This window comes from Amphibalanus amphitrite, unplaced genomic scaffold, assembly GCF_019059575.1.
Source record: "Amphibalanus amphitrite isolate SeventyFive unplaced genomic scaffold, NRLGWU_Aamphi_draft 001316F_arrow, whole genome shotgun sequence".
In the NCBI taxonomy this organism is placed as follows: domain Eukaryota; kingdom Metazoa; phylum Arthropoda; class Thecostraca; order Balanomorpha; family Balanidae; genus Amphibalanus; species Amphibalanus amphitrite.
The window spans coordinates 19,009-37,985 of record NW_024882809.1 but is presented as its reverse complement, the minus strand read 5'-3'; the positions used below and the strand labels follow the sequence as shown (position 1 = coordinate 37,985).

The following is an 18,977-nucleotide window of genomic DNA, read 5'->3' as shown; positions in this document are numbered from 1 at the left end:
TTTATATTTTGACTTGCTCAATGTATCAAGGCATTAAGTTGCAATAGGTACCTACTGCAGATTACTAGGCTCCAGCATAAATAATCATATTGCATTTTGGTGAAGGTCATATGCAGGCAAGATTCAAGAATATTGTCAAAATATGGTCTTCCATTTCAGTTTTTCAGCTTTGCTAACATTTCACTCCAAATAATTTCTGTTTGTTTGTTTTGTTGGGTTAGGCCCTTTCGGTCGACAAGACCATTGCAGAGCCGGAAGGATGATAGGAATTTGGTCTGGGCAGGCACCCTAGTGAGTCACCGGGGCTGAGCCCGTCCAGAGGACAGGCCACCCAGCCCCAAGGCACTCACTGCACCCGGCTACGGGGTGCGATCCCTCAGGAGCAGCGGTGCCGCTCCAAGGGAGCAGCCCGCATGAGATAAAGTTGCCTGTCCAGCCCGGAGGGGGGTTGCGGCGTGGAGGAGAAGGATTTCAGTATCCTGAGGATAGAAGCACGGATAGGTGACTCCAAATAAATTTAGTAAAATTACTTATTAAGAGACCAGTGGCAAGGGCTTGAAAACTGCAGTTCCAAGGGACTTACACTGGTGCAAATTAATATCAGATGTCATATAACTCACAATATTGCTACATATATTCCAGTCACACATCAGTAGATCGTTTTTTACAGGTCAACGTCTAGGCCGGATTCAAGGCTGCCGGATTTAAAATTGAAATGCATGCAGTGAATTGTCTCTCCAATTCAAGAGAATCGATAGGGAAGCGATCTCAATCTTGGCTCTTGGTTGTACTTGCTACTGGATCCAGATTGGCAAAAATACTGGGAAAAGTAATGGATGATGAATGTCCGCAAATCCAACTTAACGATGCGTTTACGACTGGTTACGACCCTTGGATACGATGGTTACGACCAAAGTTACGACGGTTACGACGGTTACGACCGCAGATGCGAGTTGTCCAAAATGTCACTATTGCGCAACATTTGTCGACTTATCTATTTTGCATTATTTTGTTTTGATTTATTTATGTATGTTCATTATAAAAATGTCAGACTCGTCAATGGATTTTTTCAGTACCAAAAAAGGTTTTGATTTTCATACTTATATTTCGTAAATGGAAAAAATGTATATTTTAATGCTCTTGAGAGCTCTTTTCAAAACATGGTAGCCCCCGTGTGAGCATCATGCGAGAATGGAGTTTGACGTATTTTACGCTTTTCGTGAGGAAAAACGCGGTTACCTCAAGCATTTTGAATAATCCGGTTACATTTGTGATTCCTCACATGTGAACAGAAGATTTTACCTATCTTGATATTATCAAAATATGCATGGTGTTGAGCATTACCTGCAAAGAGCGTGCAACCCAGTACCAAATAATTAAGGACAATTACAATTAAAACCATTCTGCAGAAATCCAAGAATGTATTTATGCCGTTTAAGTTACATAAGGGGCCGTTGTAAGTATGTGTAATATGTAGATGTTGCTCTTGGTAAGCTGTCAGTGTCTGGTCATGTAGATCATCTGGTTGATGGTTATATAATTGGTGCTTATCATCTTGTAGACTATTTTAACATTGTAGGTACAAGCTCACTGGGTAAAAGTATACATTGAGTCCGAGCGACTGTTAAAAGATAAAGTTTTCATATTCTTACATTATTTGACATCCTGAATCCAAACATATGTCTTGGAAATAAAAGAAAAAACATAATCAAACCTGACCTAACCTTACCTATTTACCTACAACCTACAAACCTACAACCTAACCTACAACCTAACCTAACCTACAAACCTACCAACCTAAAACCTACAAACCTACAACCTAACCTAACATATAACCTAATTTTTTTGCTGTTATATATTTGTATCAACAGCGTCACAATTGTCCACTCGGACCTAATATATACTAATACCACTCACTGCATCTGTGAAATTGATGTTGTGCCTACTTATCATTTGCAGCACATTGGTCACATAGGCAAAGCAATTGTGTGCTGCTGCTGCATTCTAAAAATAATTCTTTTGCCTATTTTTGCAAGCTACCTCATTTTTCTGTCAAGTATCTTGGATAAATTTAGTATAAAACACACTTGGTGTTTGTTCCAGGCATTTTGTGGAGAGGTGCATCATCAACCACCACTAGTGAACCACCTGTGAAGGCTACAAAGAAGAAGCGGAAACCTAAGAAACACTATGCAGAGGTTATCCAGGGTAAGGTTATCATCTTAACAATTAGTTAAGATGTTATTAAGTAATTTGATTACTGGATTTTAATGCTCAATTTATCATCAGTGATCTGAGTTTTTCCTATGCCCTAATGAATTTTTCTGATAAGGAGCTAAAAAATCCAGCCAATTAAAAACACGCTATAATTGCTAATAAACAGTCCACTAAGTAAAAAGGAATGGTTCACCAGGGGCAGTGAAAAGGACAGGGTGAAAGGATTGTTTCCCTTATCCCTGCTTTGGAGAGAGGGAAAGGAATCTGACAGGTTAAGTTAACTCAGTTAAATTTAAATTTGATTTAACTAAACTGTTTGAATAAACAGACTTACAGAGCCAGAAGTTAGAAGTTACAATAGCCAGGGCTTGTTGTGTAAGCACTGACCCCTATGGTCCTGTCACTTGATTCTGGGCAATAGAGGGTTTGAATGGCAAGCTTTAGTGTACCTGTCAAAGCCAGGCGCAGTGTACCACTCAACTGAGCACAACTGGGTGGGGCAGCTCCCACCAACAGGCAACAGCAAACCATCCCCACCAAGAGTGTCCTAGTATCAAGCACTGGAGTCCCTCAAACTGGAATTCCAATGCTTTGCTGACTGGGCTGCAGGATGGACAAATGAACTGGCTGGATAATTATTACTGTGGAGGTGTTTTGTTATGATAACTTAAAGTTTCAATAGTTCTGGACATTCTAGTTTCTGACATTTCAAGGGCAAGTTTTGCTGCCTTGTGCTTGACCGAGACATGCTGCTGGAGCTGGCAGCCGACAAAGTGTGTGCTGTATCTGTGCTACATTGACCATTCTGTCTCCCTGTAATTCAATCTCGTTAATCTGGTCTCGTCCACAGTGGGGGCCAAGTCTACCAGTCTGGTGCAGCGGAGGGTTGCCAAGCTGGACCCGGCGCGATGGTCGGGGGTGCATTCGGTGCCTGTGCCCGTCCCGACACCCGCAGACGTCTCCCCCGCGCCACCGGTCGTCCCCTCCATCCACCCTCCCTCCTCTACAACTCCCTCTGATCCCACCCCAGAGGCGTCCTCACCAGTGGCGGGCTCCGAGCCGGACTCGCTGTCAGAGGACGTACCGCCGGCGGTGCTGGCCGAGACGGACGAGGACGCGCTGCCGGAGACTGTACCGGTGACCCCGCTGGGCTGCTTCGAGCCGGCGCTGGCCGATGAGGCAGAGGGGGAGGCAGAGGTCGAGGAGGAGGTCTCCGAGCTCGACATCACCAAGAAACTCCACCAAAAGTAGGCAGAGCTCCCGTCCAGGGTGTCGTGGGCAGAAACTAGTACGGCAACATTCGTTTTTGCCCCTAACGTGTCTTTTATATCGTACTTACTACTTTTCATGGTTCACTGATATCTACTGATGTGTATGCGAAATAATAGCATAACAATCCTTGAATTGTCCTTCAAGGATTCTAAAAGTAAACAACACGTCGCTGTTCTTTGAAACCACCTTACCTCGTGGACGGCGGTAGGCTTAGTGGACGGCTGGGCTTAGCCACCCATTGCACGTGACTGACTCGATGACTCGTCTGTCACTCAGGAAGAAGCGGTCCGGCGGGCAGAAGCGTCCGGCCGGCTCCAGGGAAAAGGCGGCCGCCCTGCGACTCATGGAACAGCAGGCCGCCGGAAAACAGGCCAGCTTCATATCCAGCCTCAAATGCTACCTCGAAGTCTGTGTGAGTGGTGTGTGCCTGATTCCCCAGACCTGTTTATGCTGATCAGTCCCACCCCACCCCCTCTAAATTTCTCCCGATCAGTGTTGCGCACCCTTCAAATCTGTCAACCGTTCAGTGCCGCACCGCTTTCGTCTCGTTCATTGCCGCGCTCTTCTGTTAATCTTATGCTATTCTCTGCAATCAGCCGTATATCCCTCTTTACCACCCTGGCTGACCCCCTCCTCTTCCCCCTCTGCAGGTGAACAGCGGTCTTGTGAACCGCGCCTACAACACGCTGCTCTACTACCGCAACATGAACAGGAACTTCCAGCGCACCACCGACGTACGCGACGTGCGGCTCTACAACGTGCTCCTCGCTGGCTTCGCGAGAAAGGTGAGAAATGGGGTGATTGTTTCTCCTTCACGTCGAGCCGCTCTAGAGATACAGACACTACCCTGGTCTGTCTGAAGCTGATATTTTGTCAAATCGTAGCATCTCGTCGCAGCGTCACGGGCCTTTGTCGTCTGACATCGCACGATCGCACTGTCTCACACCTCAACTCTCAACTCTCCCGTCAACATCGTGAACTGCTCAGTCGGACTGCTATCACAGTCCTCCCCTTCGAACACCTTGTGATCTTCTCAGTCAACTCTATTAGCTCACAGTCACAGGCATTAGCCCCTCACAGACACAGACATCAGTTCACAGACATCAGACATGTCCCCACAATGCTCCTCTCTCGCCCAACGACCCTTCACTGGCCATCTTTTTCGCGTCGCTGCCTCCTATCACTCCCGTCTCCCTCACAACCCCTCGACTGACGCTTCCGCTCTCCGCCGCTGCTGCAGGGTCAGCTGGACCGCGTGCTGGACGCGCTGCGGGTGATGCGGGACGACCAGGTGCGGCCGGACGCAGAGACGTTCGCCCTGGCCTTCCAGTGTCTGGGCCGACAGCCGCGCACGGCAGAGAACGTGCGCAACGCGCGCCGACTGCTCCGCGACATGGACGAGGCGGTACGGACTGCAAACAGGAAAAGGCAGAGTGGTTGTAGGCTTAGGTACGGGAGGGGGAGGAGGGGTAAACCAATGGATGTATAAGTACATATGGATGGCTGAAGGAAGTATGGGGTATTCATGAGAACGTGGAATAGAGGTAGGGTCTCGAGGAAGAGGTCAACGGTTATAGAAGAATAAAATGAGGGATGGCAACCGAAGCCTATAAATGACTCATGCCTTCTGCTTCTCCGTCTATTTGTGTTCAATCTGACCGTGAGAGCCGCTTGTCCTTTCTCCTGTCCGTCTGACAGTTTGTGTCTATCTGACCAGTCTGTACCACCCACAGGGAGTCCGTATGGAGGACGCCGGGGTCCGCGGCTCGGCCCGCTCTGTCTGTCTGTCTGTCTGTCTGTCTGTCTGTCTGTCTGTCTGTCTGTCTGTCTGTCTGTCTGTCTGTATCTGTCTGTGTGTCTACCTGACCTGTCTGACCTATCTGTATTCTGTCCCCTAGGGAGTCCGTATGGAGGACGCCGGAGTCCGCGGCTCGGCCCGCTCGCTCGGAGTCCAGGCGCTCAGCTGGGCTGACCCGGAGCGGGCGCGTGCCTGGCCGCCAGAGCCGGTCCTCTACAACTGTCCCCTAGTGGACCACCTCAACGCCGACCTCGAAACCAAACAGGTATAGAGGGGCTGGATGTCGGTGCAGGCGGGTGTAGAGTGACGTTGGGTGAATGCAAACGCTGCCTGCATCCCAAATTTTGAGAGGAGTTAGAATAGACAGGCGCCACCGTACTGTCATTTGCTGGTGCTTCTGCCGAGCCGTTGTCTATCGCCAACATTGTTTTGATGATGCTTCAATTTAATTCGTCGAGAAACCAGCCCGTGCTGACAGTTTCTATCCATATGTCAGATTCTATCCTTACAAAAGAATGCATCACAATTGACCCTGTAAAGTTTCTATCCATATGTCAGATTCTATCCTTACAAAAGAATGCATCACAATTGACCCTGTAACCTCTGACCGCTGTCCCTGACAGGTGGAGCCTCCGGCGCTGGGCGTAGACCTGGGCCGCTCGTACCGCGAGTTGGCTCGGGAGCAGATCTCCACGGAGCTGGCCGGGACTCTGACTGTAGCCAGCGTGTACCGGCCCAAAGACGAGCCCACGCCGCGGTCCAAGGAGCACAGTGTGAGTATCGCGACTCGTTTTACACCTCGCTTCTGCTCCCCGCTTTTACCTTCGGTTAGTCCGCCCGAACCGCGCCCTGTTTTAGCACCTCGTTCCTCGGTTTGAAAGTAATGTGCTGCGTTTTCCTGGCAGTTTGCGGGCGTTGGCAGCTGCGTTGTGGTTTTTCATTTTTCGTCCCCTGTGTCACTAGTAGGTACGCCGGATGTGGATGCATAGCTATAATTTTACAGTCACTCTCATTGAAAGTACCTACTGTAACTAGAAGCAATTCAAGCCCTAGCTAACCACCACTTTCGCCTCCCCTCCGTCCACAGAACGCGTACATGTCCCGCCTGGAGTCGGACTGGGAGGTTTATCTATATCCCCCCTAACCGCCCCCTCCCCCTCCGTCCACAGAACGCGTACATGTCCCGTCTGGAGTCGGACTGGGAGGCCAGTCTCACCGCCGGCTTCCTCCGTAACCTCAGCCCGGTACGGCAGCAGTTCCACAGTAACCAGATGAGCCGCTGCATCAGCCTCTACCCCTACCTGACCGGCATGGACGTGCGGGAGTACGTGCGTCTGATGATGACGGAGATCCAGGGTCACCTGTCCGGCTCGGGCCAGGTGGCGCTCGGCCGGGCGGCGCTGCACAGGAGACTCGGCGAGCTGGCCATGAAAAGGTATCAGAGTGTGGGAAGGAAGGGGGCATCTGGGGAGGGAAGGGAGGCCGGCCAGGGAGTAGTGACCTGTCGTTTGGGAGGAGGGGACGAAGGGTGGTGTAAGAGACAAGAGTTCATAGACGATAGTAGCAAGACTGGTTGTTTGAGCAGACCCCACGATCACTGAAATAATGTTATGATGTAGATCACAAAAATGAAGCTTGACGTAGCTGAGACTTCCAAGATATTGTATGATTTTGAGATGTGTCTACGAAACACATAACAGCCTAGTTGATCATCTGACCTGCCGGCTGACCTGCCCTGACCTGACCCACCCTGACCTCACCGTCTGCCGTCAGATACCAGAGTCACGTGAAGCAGACGTCTGGTCTGGTGGACCGGGTGCTTTCCGTGTACGACCGATACCTGGAGGCCTACCAGGACCCGGCGGCGGCCGGCTACGTGCCGCGGGAGCGCTGGAGCCGCCTGGCCGCCGAGCGGCGCGACGGAGCTGACCTGGTGGGTGCGGGACGGGACGGGATGGGACGAGACGAGACGGGACGGGACGGGACGGGACGGGACGGGACGGGACGGGACGGGACGGGACGAAACGAGACGAGACGGGACGGGACGGGACGGGACGGGACGGGACGGGACGGGGCGGGGCGGGGCGGGGCGGGACGGGACGGGACGGGACGGGACGGGACGGGACGGGACGGGACGGGACGGGACGGGACGGGACGGGACGGGACGGGACGGGATGGGAGGTCAGCTGAGGAGAGGGGGTGGGTAAAGGGGCTGGAGAGGCGAGGCAGGGTGAGACCATGTAATGGTTGGAGGGACGCCAGACGGGCAGTGTTGGGACACGTCTAGCGGTGGGGACAAAAGAGGGTGAAAATTAGGGTTCAGTTTTAGTGGTTCGAGTGTACGTCTACATCTAGCAAAGATTTGATGTGCGAAAAGTTTTACCGACCATTACCACTGTGACTGTGATATTGAACTGCTGCACAATGCCCGCTGTTGACACCCTGTCCCGTTCTCAGGAGTACCGCGAGCGCGGCTGGTCGCCGGTGATAATCAGCAGCGTGGGTCAGTTCCTCTACAAACTGATCCTGCACGACGTAAAAATCGACCCCAGCATCACCAAACTGGCCAAACTCACCGAGTGAGTTTCAGTGGGCTAGCCGCAACGTTTTGGCGGTCTTCTGCTGTCCTCTGACGGTCTTGCCCGAATGATGATAGGTCTTCTTCTTCTTCTTCTTCGTGTTATCGGGGCAAGAGGCACGATGTCCTGTAGGGCCCGTTCTCGCCGATTTCCATAACTTCACTTAGTACTCAGTCTGTTACAGGAGTGGAGTACCAGATCGACTCCCAGTGTGCATCCAGCCTGTTCTTAAAGACGTTGACTGAGGGCGAATGTACAATTTCTGCTGGAAGCCCGTTCCAATCGTTAATACACCGCACAGAAAATGAATTCAGTCTGGCACGGCAGGTTGCACGAGGCTTCCGTAGTTTAAGTGTGTGACCCCGAGTTCGCCTTTCAGGATTCGTTGCCAGAAGCTCTGAAGGATCAGTATCAACGTGGCCGTGCAGCATCTTGTATGCGTGAATCATATCCATGCGTCTACGCCGATAGTACAGTGACGGGAGCTTCAGTCTCTTCAGCCTTTCAGGATATGGAAGGTGGCGGATGCTCACCACTAACCGGGTGGCTCTTCTTTGAACCCTTTCGACTGCCTTCTGATCAGCTCTATTGAACGGACCCCAAACAAGACTGCTGAACTCCAGGTGAGGCCGCACGAGAGATTTGAACAGAAGAGGCAGGGTAAATTCATCTAAAAAGGCGAAGGACCGGCGGATGACGGCAAGAACTTGAGACGCTTTGAAGACCGCCGTAGACGCTTGCTGTCGAAACTTCAAGATTGAGTCGACCTGCACACCCAGGTCTCTCTCGACTGACGTGTTTGTCAGTCTGTCCGACCCCATTTGAAATGAGTGGTGGTCCTTGGCTGCACCAACATGAAGCACTTTGCACTTATTCTCGTTAAATGGCAGCTGCCAAGTTCTAGACCATTCCACGAGGGCGTTCAGGTCTGCCTGCAATGTCCGCACATCATGTTCAGAAGAGATGCCTGAGAACAGCTTTGTGTCATCTGCAAACATTCGCACATTTGAAGTGACAGCATCTGGCAAGTCATTGACATAGAGCAAGAAGAGCAATGGGCCCAACACTGAGCCTTGGGGCACACCACTGCGCACAGGGACCAAATCTGACAGGTTTCCATATAGGGACACTTGCTGCATTCTGTCATCCAGGAATGATTCAATCCAAGACAACACTCGGTCACCAATACCATAACAGCGCAGCTTGCCTATCAGTCTCTTGTGTGGGACGGAGTCGAACGCCTTTCGAAAGTCAAGGTAAATCACTTCGACCTCCGTCTTGTCCTCCAACAGGCGGCTCCATGAGTCTATAGAGTCAAGCAGTTGCGTATCACAAGATCGCTTCGGGCGGAAGCCATGTTGGTCCTTGGACAGCAGGTCATTTGACAGCAAATGGTCCATTAAACAATCACGAATGAGCGACTCGAGAATCTTACAGGGAACAGATGTGAGGCTGACAGGTCTATAGTTTCTTGGGTCTTCCTTTTCACCTTTCTTAAAGATTGGTATGACTTTACCGTGCTTCCAGTCTGCAGGAATAGACCCAGTTTCAAGCGATTTTCGGAACAGTAAGGTCAAGGGAAGGGAGAGAGGACCACTCAATTCCCTTAAAACGCGGGGGTGAATGTCATCAGCTCCTGGGGCACTATTGGGGTTCAGTGCTTTAAGCTTTTGCTTCACTGTGAAAAGATTGACTGGTATATCGATCAGCGGCGGCCCTGTGTAACGGTTTGCTAGTTGTGGCACGACATCCGTTTTTTCAATAGTGAATGCGCCTGAGAAGACGTCATTCAGGAGCGAGGCCTTCTCTTTTTCCTCGCTAACAAGCTGGCCCTGGTCGTTTCTTAGATCACCAATACTTGATTTAACTTTACGGCGGCTGTTCACATATTTCCAAAAAGCCTTCGGGTTTTCTTTCATGTTTGCTGATATCTTAGCTTCAAAATCTTTCCTTAACTGGCGAGTCAATGTCCTAAGCTTATTTCTGCAAATCTTATATCTGCTATAGTCGATGGGGTCTTGCGTTCTCATGTACACTGACCACAGTACCTTCTTCTTCTTCTTGAGGTTTAGTGAACGGCTATTCATGTAAACGTTCTTTTTAGACTTGACGTTTCTTGCTTTGGGTATGCACTCACTCATCAGCGATTCAAGTTTGCTCCTAAACCACTTGTAACCCGCGTCTACACTCATGGTTGACAAACAGCTCCAGTCAACTGCATGTAGTTTTACACGCAAGGCCGTGAAGTCAGCGCGGTGAAAATTCCATTTCAAGCCGGCAGAAGAACATTTTTTGTTGTAACAGGCAATATCGCATTTCAGTAGCACATGATCACTCCTTCCTAATCCAGGACAATATTTGATCTTTGTTATCATATTCTCATCATTTGTAAACACCAAATCCAGTATACTAGGCCTACAACCCTCTCTAAATCTGGTAGGCTTGGTGACATGCTGGAACAGGAATGCATCCTGAACGGCAGACAAAAACTTGTTGGCAAAATGTGCTTCAGATGCGCTGCAAAAGTTGTTTTCCCAGTCAATCTGAGGAATGTTAAAATCCCCAACAATGAGCAGGTGAGTGTGCTTGAGAGAAATCGCATTTTGGAGTAAGCAAGACAAATCATCAACACTTCGATGGGGGTCGCCTGAGGGGCTGCGATAAATGCATCCGGCAAGTAGCACGTCATTGTTTTCCAAGCACAATTGTACCCAAAGTTGCTCTTTAAATCTTGAATCTGGAAAATGTACGTTGGAAACTTTCAGTCGATGATGAATATAGATGCATATGCCTCGAATGCCAAGGTAATTGGTATCATCAAAGTTGGTGTGCACTTCATAACCAGGCACAGAGAACAAGACAAGGGGCACTGACGACATCCGCACCTTCGGTAGCGCTTCAGTGATGAAAATGATATCGGGATCTTCACCACAAATAGTCATGCACAAATCATCCCTCTTGTTCAACAATTGGTCCGCATTTGTGTACCAAATACGTAGGCACCGAGTGCCCTCAGAGGCATTCTTCACGGGCAGTCACGCTTGCTGAGGTTCTGGAGGACAGCCATCAGACACCGGTCTGATACTATTTGATCTCATCGGCTTACCGCGGTATGTGAAAGCACGACTTCCAGGGCCTTTGCCTCTTCCATGTTAAAAACAGCTCAATATTTGTAGTATCAGTAAGGGGAAAATCAAAATACGTGCTGGTAGCTAGATGTGTGAATTTCAATCGCGTGGTTTTATTTTGTTCTCGTTACTCTCCTCATTCGCCCTCGTGCTCTCAACTCTTTTCACTTCTCTCCCCTCCCTCAGACACCCGATTCCGGCGTTTTTACACGGTGTTTAACCGTGACGGTGCGCGCCACAAGGAGGTGGTTCGTCCGCACCCGGCGCTGGCGCGTCTGTACCGCGCCACGCGCCGCCACCAGATCACGTTCGACGCCAACCTGGTGCCGATGGTGAGTCCGCCGCTGCCGTGGAGCTCCCAGCTGGCCGGCGGCTACCTCATGTCCTCGGCGCCGCTCATGAGGGTCAGGTCAGTCGGAGGAGGGACGGGAGGGCTGGGAGACTAACTAGGGGCATGAGGGCCAGTTGATGTGGGAGTTATCGCGAGAAAAGGGACAATGAGCTTAGCCTTTTTTCTTTGTATGTTAATTATGGCGCTGCTTGTTATTTTTATATTATTATTTTTTGTTAGCCATGTTATGACTCATTTGGTCAGATCTGCCAGGCATCATGCCTCACTAATAACAGCCAATATGTTTTGAGTTCGTGAAATGACTCACGCTACTTGACCGCCGATCCCCACGAGTTCTGACCTGACCTGCTCTCCGTGCTCAGAGCGGCCTCCATCCCCTGATTACTGACCTGACCTGCGCTCACCTCCCAGAGACATCCCCTGATCACTGACCTGACCTGTCCTTTGACCCCTCAGAGCGGCGTCCGCGGAGACGAGCTGCCAGCTGCAGCGGCTGCAGGAGACCCCACGCAGCAGCTGTTCCCGGTGCTGGACTCGCTGAACCAGCTGGGCGCCATCCCCTGGGTCATCAACCAAAAGGTCAGACACAGCGAGAGCAGTGGCTGTCCGTCGGATAGGACTGGGAGGGCGTGTGGAGTATGTTGGCATTGATTAAATGTAAAAGTAAACAGAGATAGTGGTGTCTTAGTAGCTATCTGGTCGGTTACTCTTCCTGCGAATGCTTTCGGCAATTTCACTCAGTTCTATTTTTGCGGACATTTTGGAAAATAAAATCCCGTTTGTCAGGTGCTGGACGTGGTGTTGCACGTGTTCAACAACGACGGCGACGAGTCGCTGGACATCCCGGCGCCCGTTCGCTGCTGCCGCCGCTGCCCACCATCGAGCCCACAATGACGCCCAGCGAAAAATTCAAAGGTCAGAACTGACGTTAAGGATTGTGGGGTTATCTTGGAGGGTGGTAGGGAGACGACTCACCACGGTGATGCGGAGAGCACACCTTTTGCCCTTAGGTGAAATAAGAGGGCACGTCTCCCTCAGAGAATTCGAAGAGCACACGACTCGCCTGCGGGAGGATCATCAGGCAAACGATCAGAAGTGAATCAGAATGACTTTCGCCGGGAACAGTAGAAACCCATGGGAAGTCCTGGCTGTGACCTGCCTGGTTTGTAACGATCACCTCCATATGACCGTGGTCTCTCTGACCTGTGTGACCTCTCTGACCCGTCTGACCTCCAGTGAAGCAGCAGCGAGTGCAGCTGAACCGTAAAAGGCCGAGCAGTTCGGGCTGTGGTGTGACGCCCTCTACAAACTCAGTCTCGCTAACCACGTGAGTCGGAATGGGGGCCTCTGGGGAAGGGCGAAGGTCACCGTTGGAGTGGGCCTTAGGATCTCTTGGATTGATCTGAGTTGTATTCTGGTGCATTGTTAGAAATGATGCAGCGAATATTTCAAAATGACGAATGTGATAGCGTATTGTGGTGTGATAATGAGTTAGGAAGTTTTTACTAACAGTTAATCGCATGTTTCTAGTACGGCGTCTTTGAGTGATCGCTCCTGTGTCTGACCCCCTCCCCCCTCCCCTTTCTGTCTCGTCAGTTCCGTGACCGCGTGCTGTGGCTGCCGCACACGGTGGATTTCCGCGGCCGGGCCTACCCGTGTCCGCCCCACCTCAGCCACCTGGGCTCCGACCTCTCCCGGTCGCTGCTGAAGTTCGCCCGCGGCAAATCGCTCGGGCAGAGCGGACTCGACTGGCTCAAGGTGGGTACTGGTGAGCGGACAGAGAGGGTCCCTTCCATCTCGATGTTGTTTCTGTTCGTGTTTTTGAGATTCAGGGAGGTAGTGCTACAAGTCTGTTTGGTAAAAATGAAAGTGTCGCTGCATATGCTCATTTTCCATTTTCGGGTCATTGTATACTCGTATTTCGGAAAATGGGAATATACAATGGTCAATATCTTATATCAACAGGCGTTATGCAAAGTGCAAGAATGAAACTCGTAACACGTACTTTCTTTGTGGGCTACAGCAAATAATAGATTACGATCATTCGCTGGAATCGCCTTAGGCCTGTACACATTCAGCTGTTGTGCTGTTGTCAGCCGAGAAACGCTCACCCTATTGGCTGAAAAATTAATGACGTCATGTTGCACTTGCAACATGACGTCATCTCCCTGCTGACGGCAGCATGGGCTGACGAGCTGTGCTGCCAGGAGAAAGCAAGTGCAGAGATGCCCAGCCGTCAGCAGAATCCATAATTGACGCATTTAGACACTGGTAGTGGCGCATGTAAACAAATCACGTGCCACATTTTTACTAAGTACTGCAGATAAATGAAAATTCGGCACTGTATTAACGCTTTTCACGTTATTTTGCTTTCATAATTATTTATCAATGTAAGAAGAGTAAATATTTCCATTGCATATTATATGCAAATATTTTGATAATATACCTAACTATTAAAATATTATATTAATAAAGGACATGAATATGAGACGATGTATTTGTTTACAAAGCCACATTTGTAGACAGTCAGCCACTGCTGACATTTCTCATCAGCCGAATGTGTACAACTCCGTCAGCTAGAAACGGTGGGTGGAGCCTATTTCGGCTGACAACAGCACAACAGCTGAATGTGTACAGGCCTCTTGTCTCGCCCTGACCGGACCCCTTACGACCCTGCCCTGTCTCAGGTGCACCTGATTAACCTGACTGGTCTGAAGAAGCGGGACCCGACCTCTGAGCGGCTGCGCTACTGCGACGAGATCATCGACGACATCCTCGACTCGGCCGACCGGCCACTCACCGTGAGAAAACGGGGAGAGACTGGGGCGATAGAGTATTTCCTTCCGAAGGATGGAGGAATTGATGGAGCGAGTATGATTGATGGACGGGTGAGGCTGATTATGGTCGGTTGATAAATAGACTTGGTACAGCTTGTAATGACAAATGCTACATAGTCGGATTTTCTTTCAAAATCCTCGTAAAAATCTGTTGAATGAAATGATCCTCATGAAGAGGCTTCCTGGATTGGCTCCTGGCGGAGGCCGTGACCTGTCCCTCTCCCTGACACATCACTGAGTTGACCTCCCCTCCCCCCCCCCCGCTCAGGGCTGTGGCTGGTGGCGGACCTCTGAGGAGCTACGACTCTAACCCCCCCCCCCCCCCCCGCTCAGGGCTCCGGCTGGTGGCGCACCTCAGAGGAGCCGTGGCAGACTCTAACCCCCCCCCCCCCGCTCAGGGCTCTGGCTGGTGGCGCACCTCTGAGGAGCCGTGGCAGACGCTCTCCTCGTGTCAGGAGCTGGCGGCGGCGCTGCGCTCGCCGGACCCGGCCGCCTTCGTCAGCCATCTGCCTGTGCACCAGGACGGCAGCTGTAACGGGCTGCAGCACTACGCGGCGCTGGGCAGGACTCGGCCGGCGCCGCCAGCGTCAACCTGTCGCCGGCTGAGCGGCCGCAGGACGTCTACAGCGGCGTGGCCGCGCTGGTTAGTACCACTGTACCATAGTACCATTCCATGGCGCATATGTAACATGGGGCCGCTTCGCCCTGATCACCGCCGTCATTTAGTGCGGAGACGTTTTCGGTCCATAGTCCAGCGAAAACCGCGACGTGACATAGCACTGGCAACAATCAGAGAATTGCCGGCAGTGCATTAGCCGAAGTTTTTTATCCGAGCTGTTAGCTGGGGATACTCGACTAATATTTATGAAGTTCAACTGTTCTAGCGCCCCAATCTGGCATTGACGGTGATTTCACGGTATACCTACCCGGTCCTCTGAGGTGCTCACCGCTTACCCCGCTCACCCCGCGTGCTCACCATTTTCTCTCCCGTCCCTGTCAGGTGGAGCAGCTGCGTCAGAAGGACGCGGCCGACGGCCTGCCGATCGCCGCTGCCCTGGACGGCTTCGTGCGCAGGAAGGTGATCAAACAGACGGTGATGACAACAGTGTACGGGGTGACACGCTACGGCGCCCGACTCCAGATCGCCAAACAGCTCAAAGGTTCGTGGGCTGCCGGGAAAACGGCGGAGGGGGTGGCAGTGGGTCAGGCATATCTCAGGTGTTCATGTAATGTGCTTTGAGTTTAACGAAGGTGTGTTATAGTGTCACTTTCTGTATTTATATTTAGGTATGAGGGCGGGTGTAATGCTCTGAAATCTGGTAACCAAATAAGCTGGACTTAGGCAGGTTGGCTGCTTTCACAGGCAGGCTGCCCATATTTAGCTGGATGTCGTTAGTTTTGGGACTCTCCGTTATCGGTTACGTGTGTTCGCTGTGTAACGTTTACCCCCACGTGTCCTTCGTTGGGACAGTTTGTGATGACACCTCACCCTCCTCTGTGACTGTAGATATTCCGGACTTTCCGAAGGAGCACGTGTGGCAGGGTTCTCACTATCTGGTGACCAGGACCTTCATGAGCCTGCAGCAAATGTTCACCGCCGCCAAAGAGATTCAGGTGAGCGAAAGGGCAGCTGGCTAAATGGGGAAGAGTAGTGTTGCATACGTTGGGTGCTTATTGTTTGCTTTCCTGCTGGCTGCTACGAACAAACACGTAAATTGACGAACTTCATCCCCGCGGGAAATGGATAGGGTGCTCCTTACTGGCTTTTACCTCTTGGAATGACATAAAATGAAACCCCTACATGACATCGGTGGCCTATGGTGCTGACTGAAAGGCCTCCCCGGTCTCTCGATATGCCCTGACGCCCCCGGTCCGCCCCCCAGGACTGGTTCACCGAGTGCGCCCGCGTGGTCTCCTCGGTCCGCTCCGAGTCGGTCGAGTGGGTCACCCCGCTCGGCCTGCCCGTCGTCCAGCCCTACGTCCGCTCCAATCACAAGACCGCCGTGCGCCCGCTCAGTGAGACTGGACGCATGAGCCGGCCGCACTTCACACACGAGGCGTACGAGTGAGTGTGCGCGGGGGATGGGATGGTAGTTACATAACTCTAACTGGTGCATTTGGAGACGGTTTAGGGGAGGACGGTGCAGACCATGGCATGAACGGTAGAAGAACGATGATTTTTTATGTAGCTGTATGTAGTGTAGAGACTCTGGACACCAAATGAATATTGCCCTCAATACAGGCCTTTTACTGCGTATGTAAAACAGAAAGCTCTTTGGAAATATATTAGATTTCCCAACAACTTTTTATTCACTTAAATCTAGTCACATTTACATTGTCTCTCTATTTTACTCACTTATCGAACAAACAAAACATCATCGTTCTCCTCTTGAGCTCACTCTACCTCACTCTTCCCATCTCGCAGGCGTCCGAACGCGATCAAGCAGCGTAACGCGTTTCCGCCCAACTTTATCCACTCGCTGGACTCGTCCCACATGATGCTGACCTCGCTGCACTGTCTGCACGCGGGCATCACGTTCGTGTCCGTGCATGACTGTTACTGGACACACGCCTCCACCGTCGACCAGATGAACAAGGTCCGCAGAGAAGGGGTAGAGTACGCGGGAAGGTTATCGTTTTTCATTCGTCGTGGTGTTGTGCAGATAAATGTAGGCTTTTTGTGTTGTATTTTTCTCGTCCCTCATAGCCTTATGTGAAAGTTGGTTCAGATATTGTCCAGTCGTAAGGTGAATTAGATGGTAGCTTTGTATCATAATATTCTCAACCGTGTTGTACCTTACCCGCCCCAAAGGCCCATAACAAATATATGGCCCCAAACAATTCCGTCCCCCGCCCCACCAGCCCCGCTGACTTCCCCCCGTCCCCCCCCCCTCCCCAGGTGTGCCGGGAGCAGTTTGTAGCTCTCCACAGCCGACCGCTGCTCGAGGAGCTCTCCGAGGGACTGCTGGCCCGGTTCGGGATCCCGCCGGACACAGAGTCCGGCGCCGGATCCGGGTCCGGGCCCGGAGCCATCCCGGAGGGCTTCCCCCGGGACCGGGTGAACAGAGTGCTGGCCGCCGTCCCGGAGCTGGGGGTTTGACCTCAGAGAGGTGCTCCGGTCGCCCTACTTCTTCAGCTAGTGGGTGGCGGGGCGGCAGGAGGTGCTGCTCAACGGAGGTGCTTCGGAAGAGATGCTCTGGTGCTGCGTTGTTTGAAGAAAAGAGATGAAGGCTCGCAAATTGTGCCTGTTGCCGATTCATCACCTCTTCGGATATAAACGTGGATGGTATCTCCCGTAGTCGGATTCATGCAATAATTATTCAGCATCGTGCTGTGTCATTTGTTCTCGATGCCCTCCTAGTCTGCACAGAGTTGCTGGCATTGTTGGCTGAAAAATTTGGAGTTTTCGAGAGGTGTAGCATATGGCTGTGGTAGAACTATGCGTGAAACTAGCCGCTGCAACCACGGCGTGTGTGTGATTGCGTAGCAAGAGATTTTATAGATGTTTTATAGAGCGTATAGTCATTTGACTTGTACGAGTAGAATATGTCTGAGAAAGTTGTGTAACCGCACTTGTTTTGCTGAACCGCGAGAAGTTGTTGGTGGTCGGCTGTGAGAATATCGTGCAACGGTCATTTGGAACGCAGTAATTGTTTTCAAACGATGGAACAATTCAATCCCGATAGGTACTTACCTGTCCTATTGTCAATGCGAGTAATAGACGTTCATCGAAAAATTGATTCGTTAAGTTATTACATGCCGAGACTGAGCACTACTTTGTACGGCGGTTTCCATAGACCGGCAAGTGAGTGGTCCTGTCATTATAGTCAATATGTATTTGTATTTACGATCATGGGCGATCCACACATGGCGTGGCGATTACTGCCCAATACTGTGCTCTGCTGTCAGTTGTGCAATGAAATGAGTCGTGTCGAAAAGCATACTGTTCACAACGGATACATCTGGACTGCATTCCCGCTCACTCCGAACGAACAGTGTCATTGAGAGAGCGTGCGTGGGCTTATCCACCGATACCCGTGGTGCCATTTGTCACCTGTGCCGTTCTGAACCCCTCCCCAGTCGCCCATTGGACCATTTCTAGTCAGGAAGACAGGCAAGCTCGTCCCCCATCTGTTCAGTACGATGCTCACTGCGTTTGTATATCAGCGTGGACAGGTGTCACCAGAAACTGAACTCCAATACAGAACGAGTGATTCGTGAGCGGTGTTTGTACAAATTCGGCAGGGATTTTGGCGTGGGGAAGCTTACGAGATTAGTGCTGAGAGCTGATCGTGTAGACTGTGTTTGTTTGGTATTGTGATCGGTGGTACTGGTGAGTGGCCCCGTGGGTACGACGTGGTTCATCTGCATGCGATGGGGCTCGCTGATTCAGACCGTGGTTTGGACGGCTTCCATCGTGGTCTGGCGTTGTCCCACTTGTGATTAAACATGGATGTACAGACTGCACTCATGTAGCTGTGAGTAGATAGCAGAAACGCTGCTGCCTTGAGAACACTTCCGTATTTGATTTTATGATCGCTTTGGAAGGAAGTCCCTCGGCGACCTACTTCTCACATGCAACTCTTATGAGGCATGTTTGTGCTTGTATGCAGGAATGACAGCCCCTTCAAGGCCTCTCTTCCTGTATAGTGATCTGGTATCAGAGCTGGGCATTGCGCAACTTAAGTCCGCAACTCCGCAACTCCGCAACTTGCGGACTACCCTCTTGGTAGCGGAGTTACGGATCGGCTACCGAGCCCAAAAAGTTGCGAAGTTGCGAGTTGCGGAAGCGAA

General features: G+C 51.2%; 1 pseudogene; it reads left to right on the top strand.

Moving 5' to 3' along the window:
• Positions 1 to 1,172: 1,172 nt before the first annotated feature.
• Positions 1,173 to 17,407, top strand: LOC122372097 (annotated as a pseudogene).
• Positions 17,408 to 18,977: the final 1,570 nt, after the last annotated feature.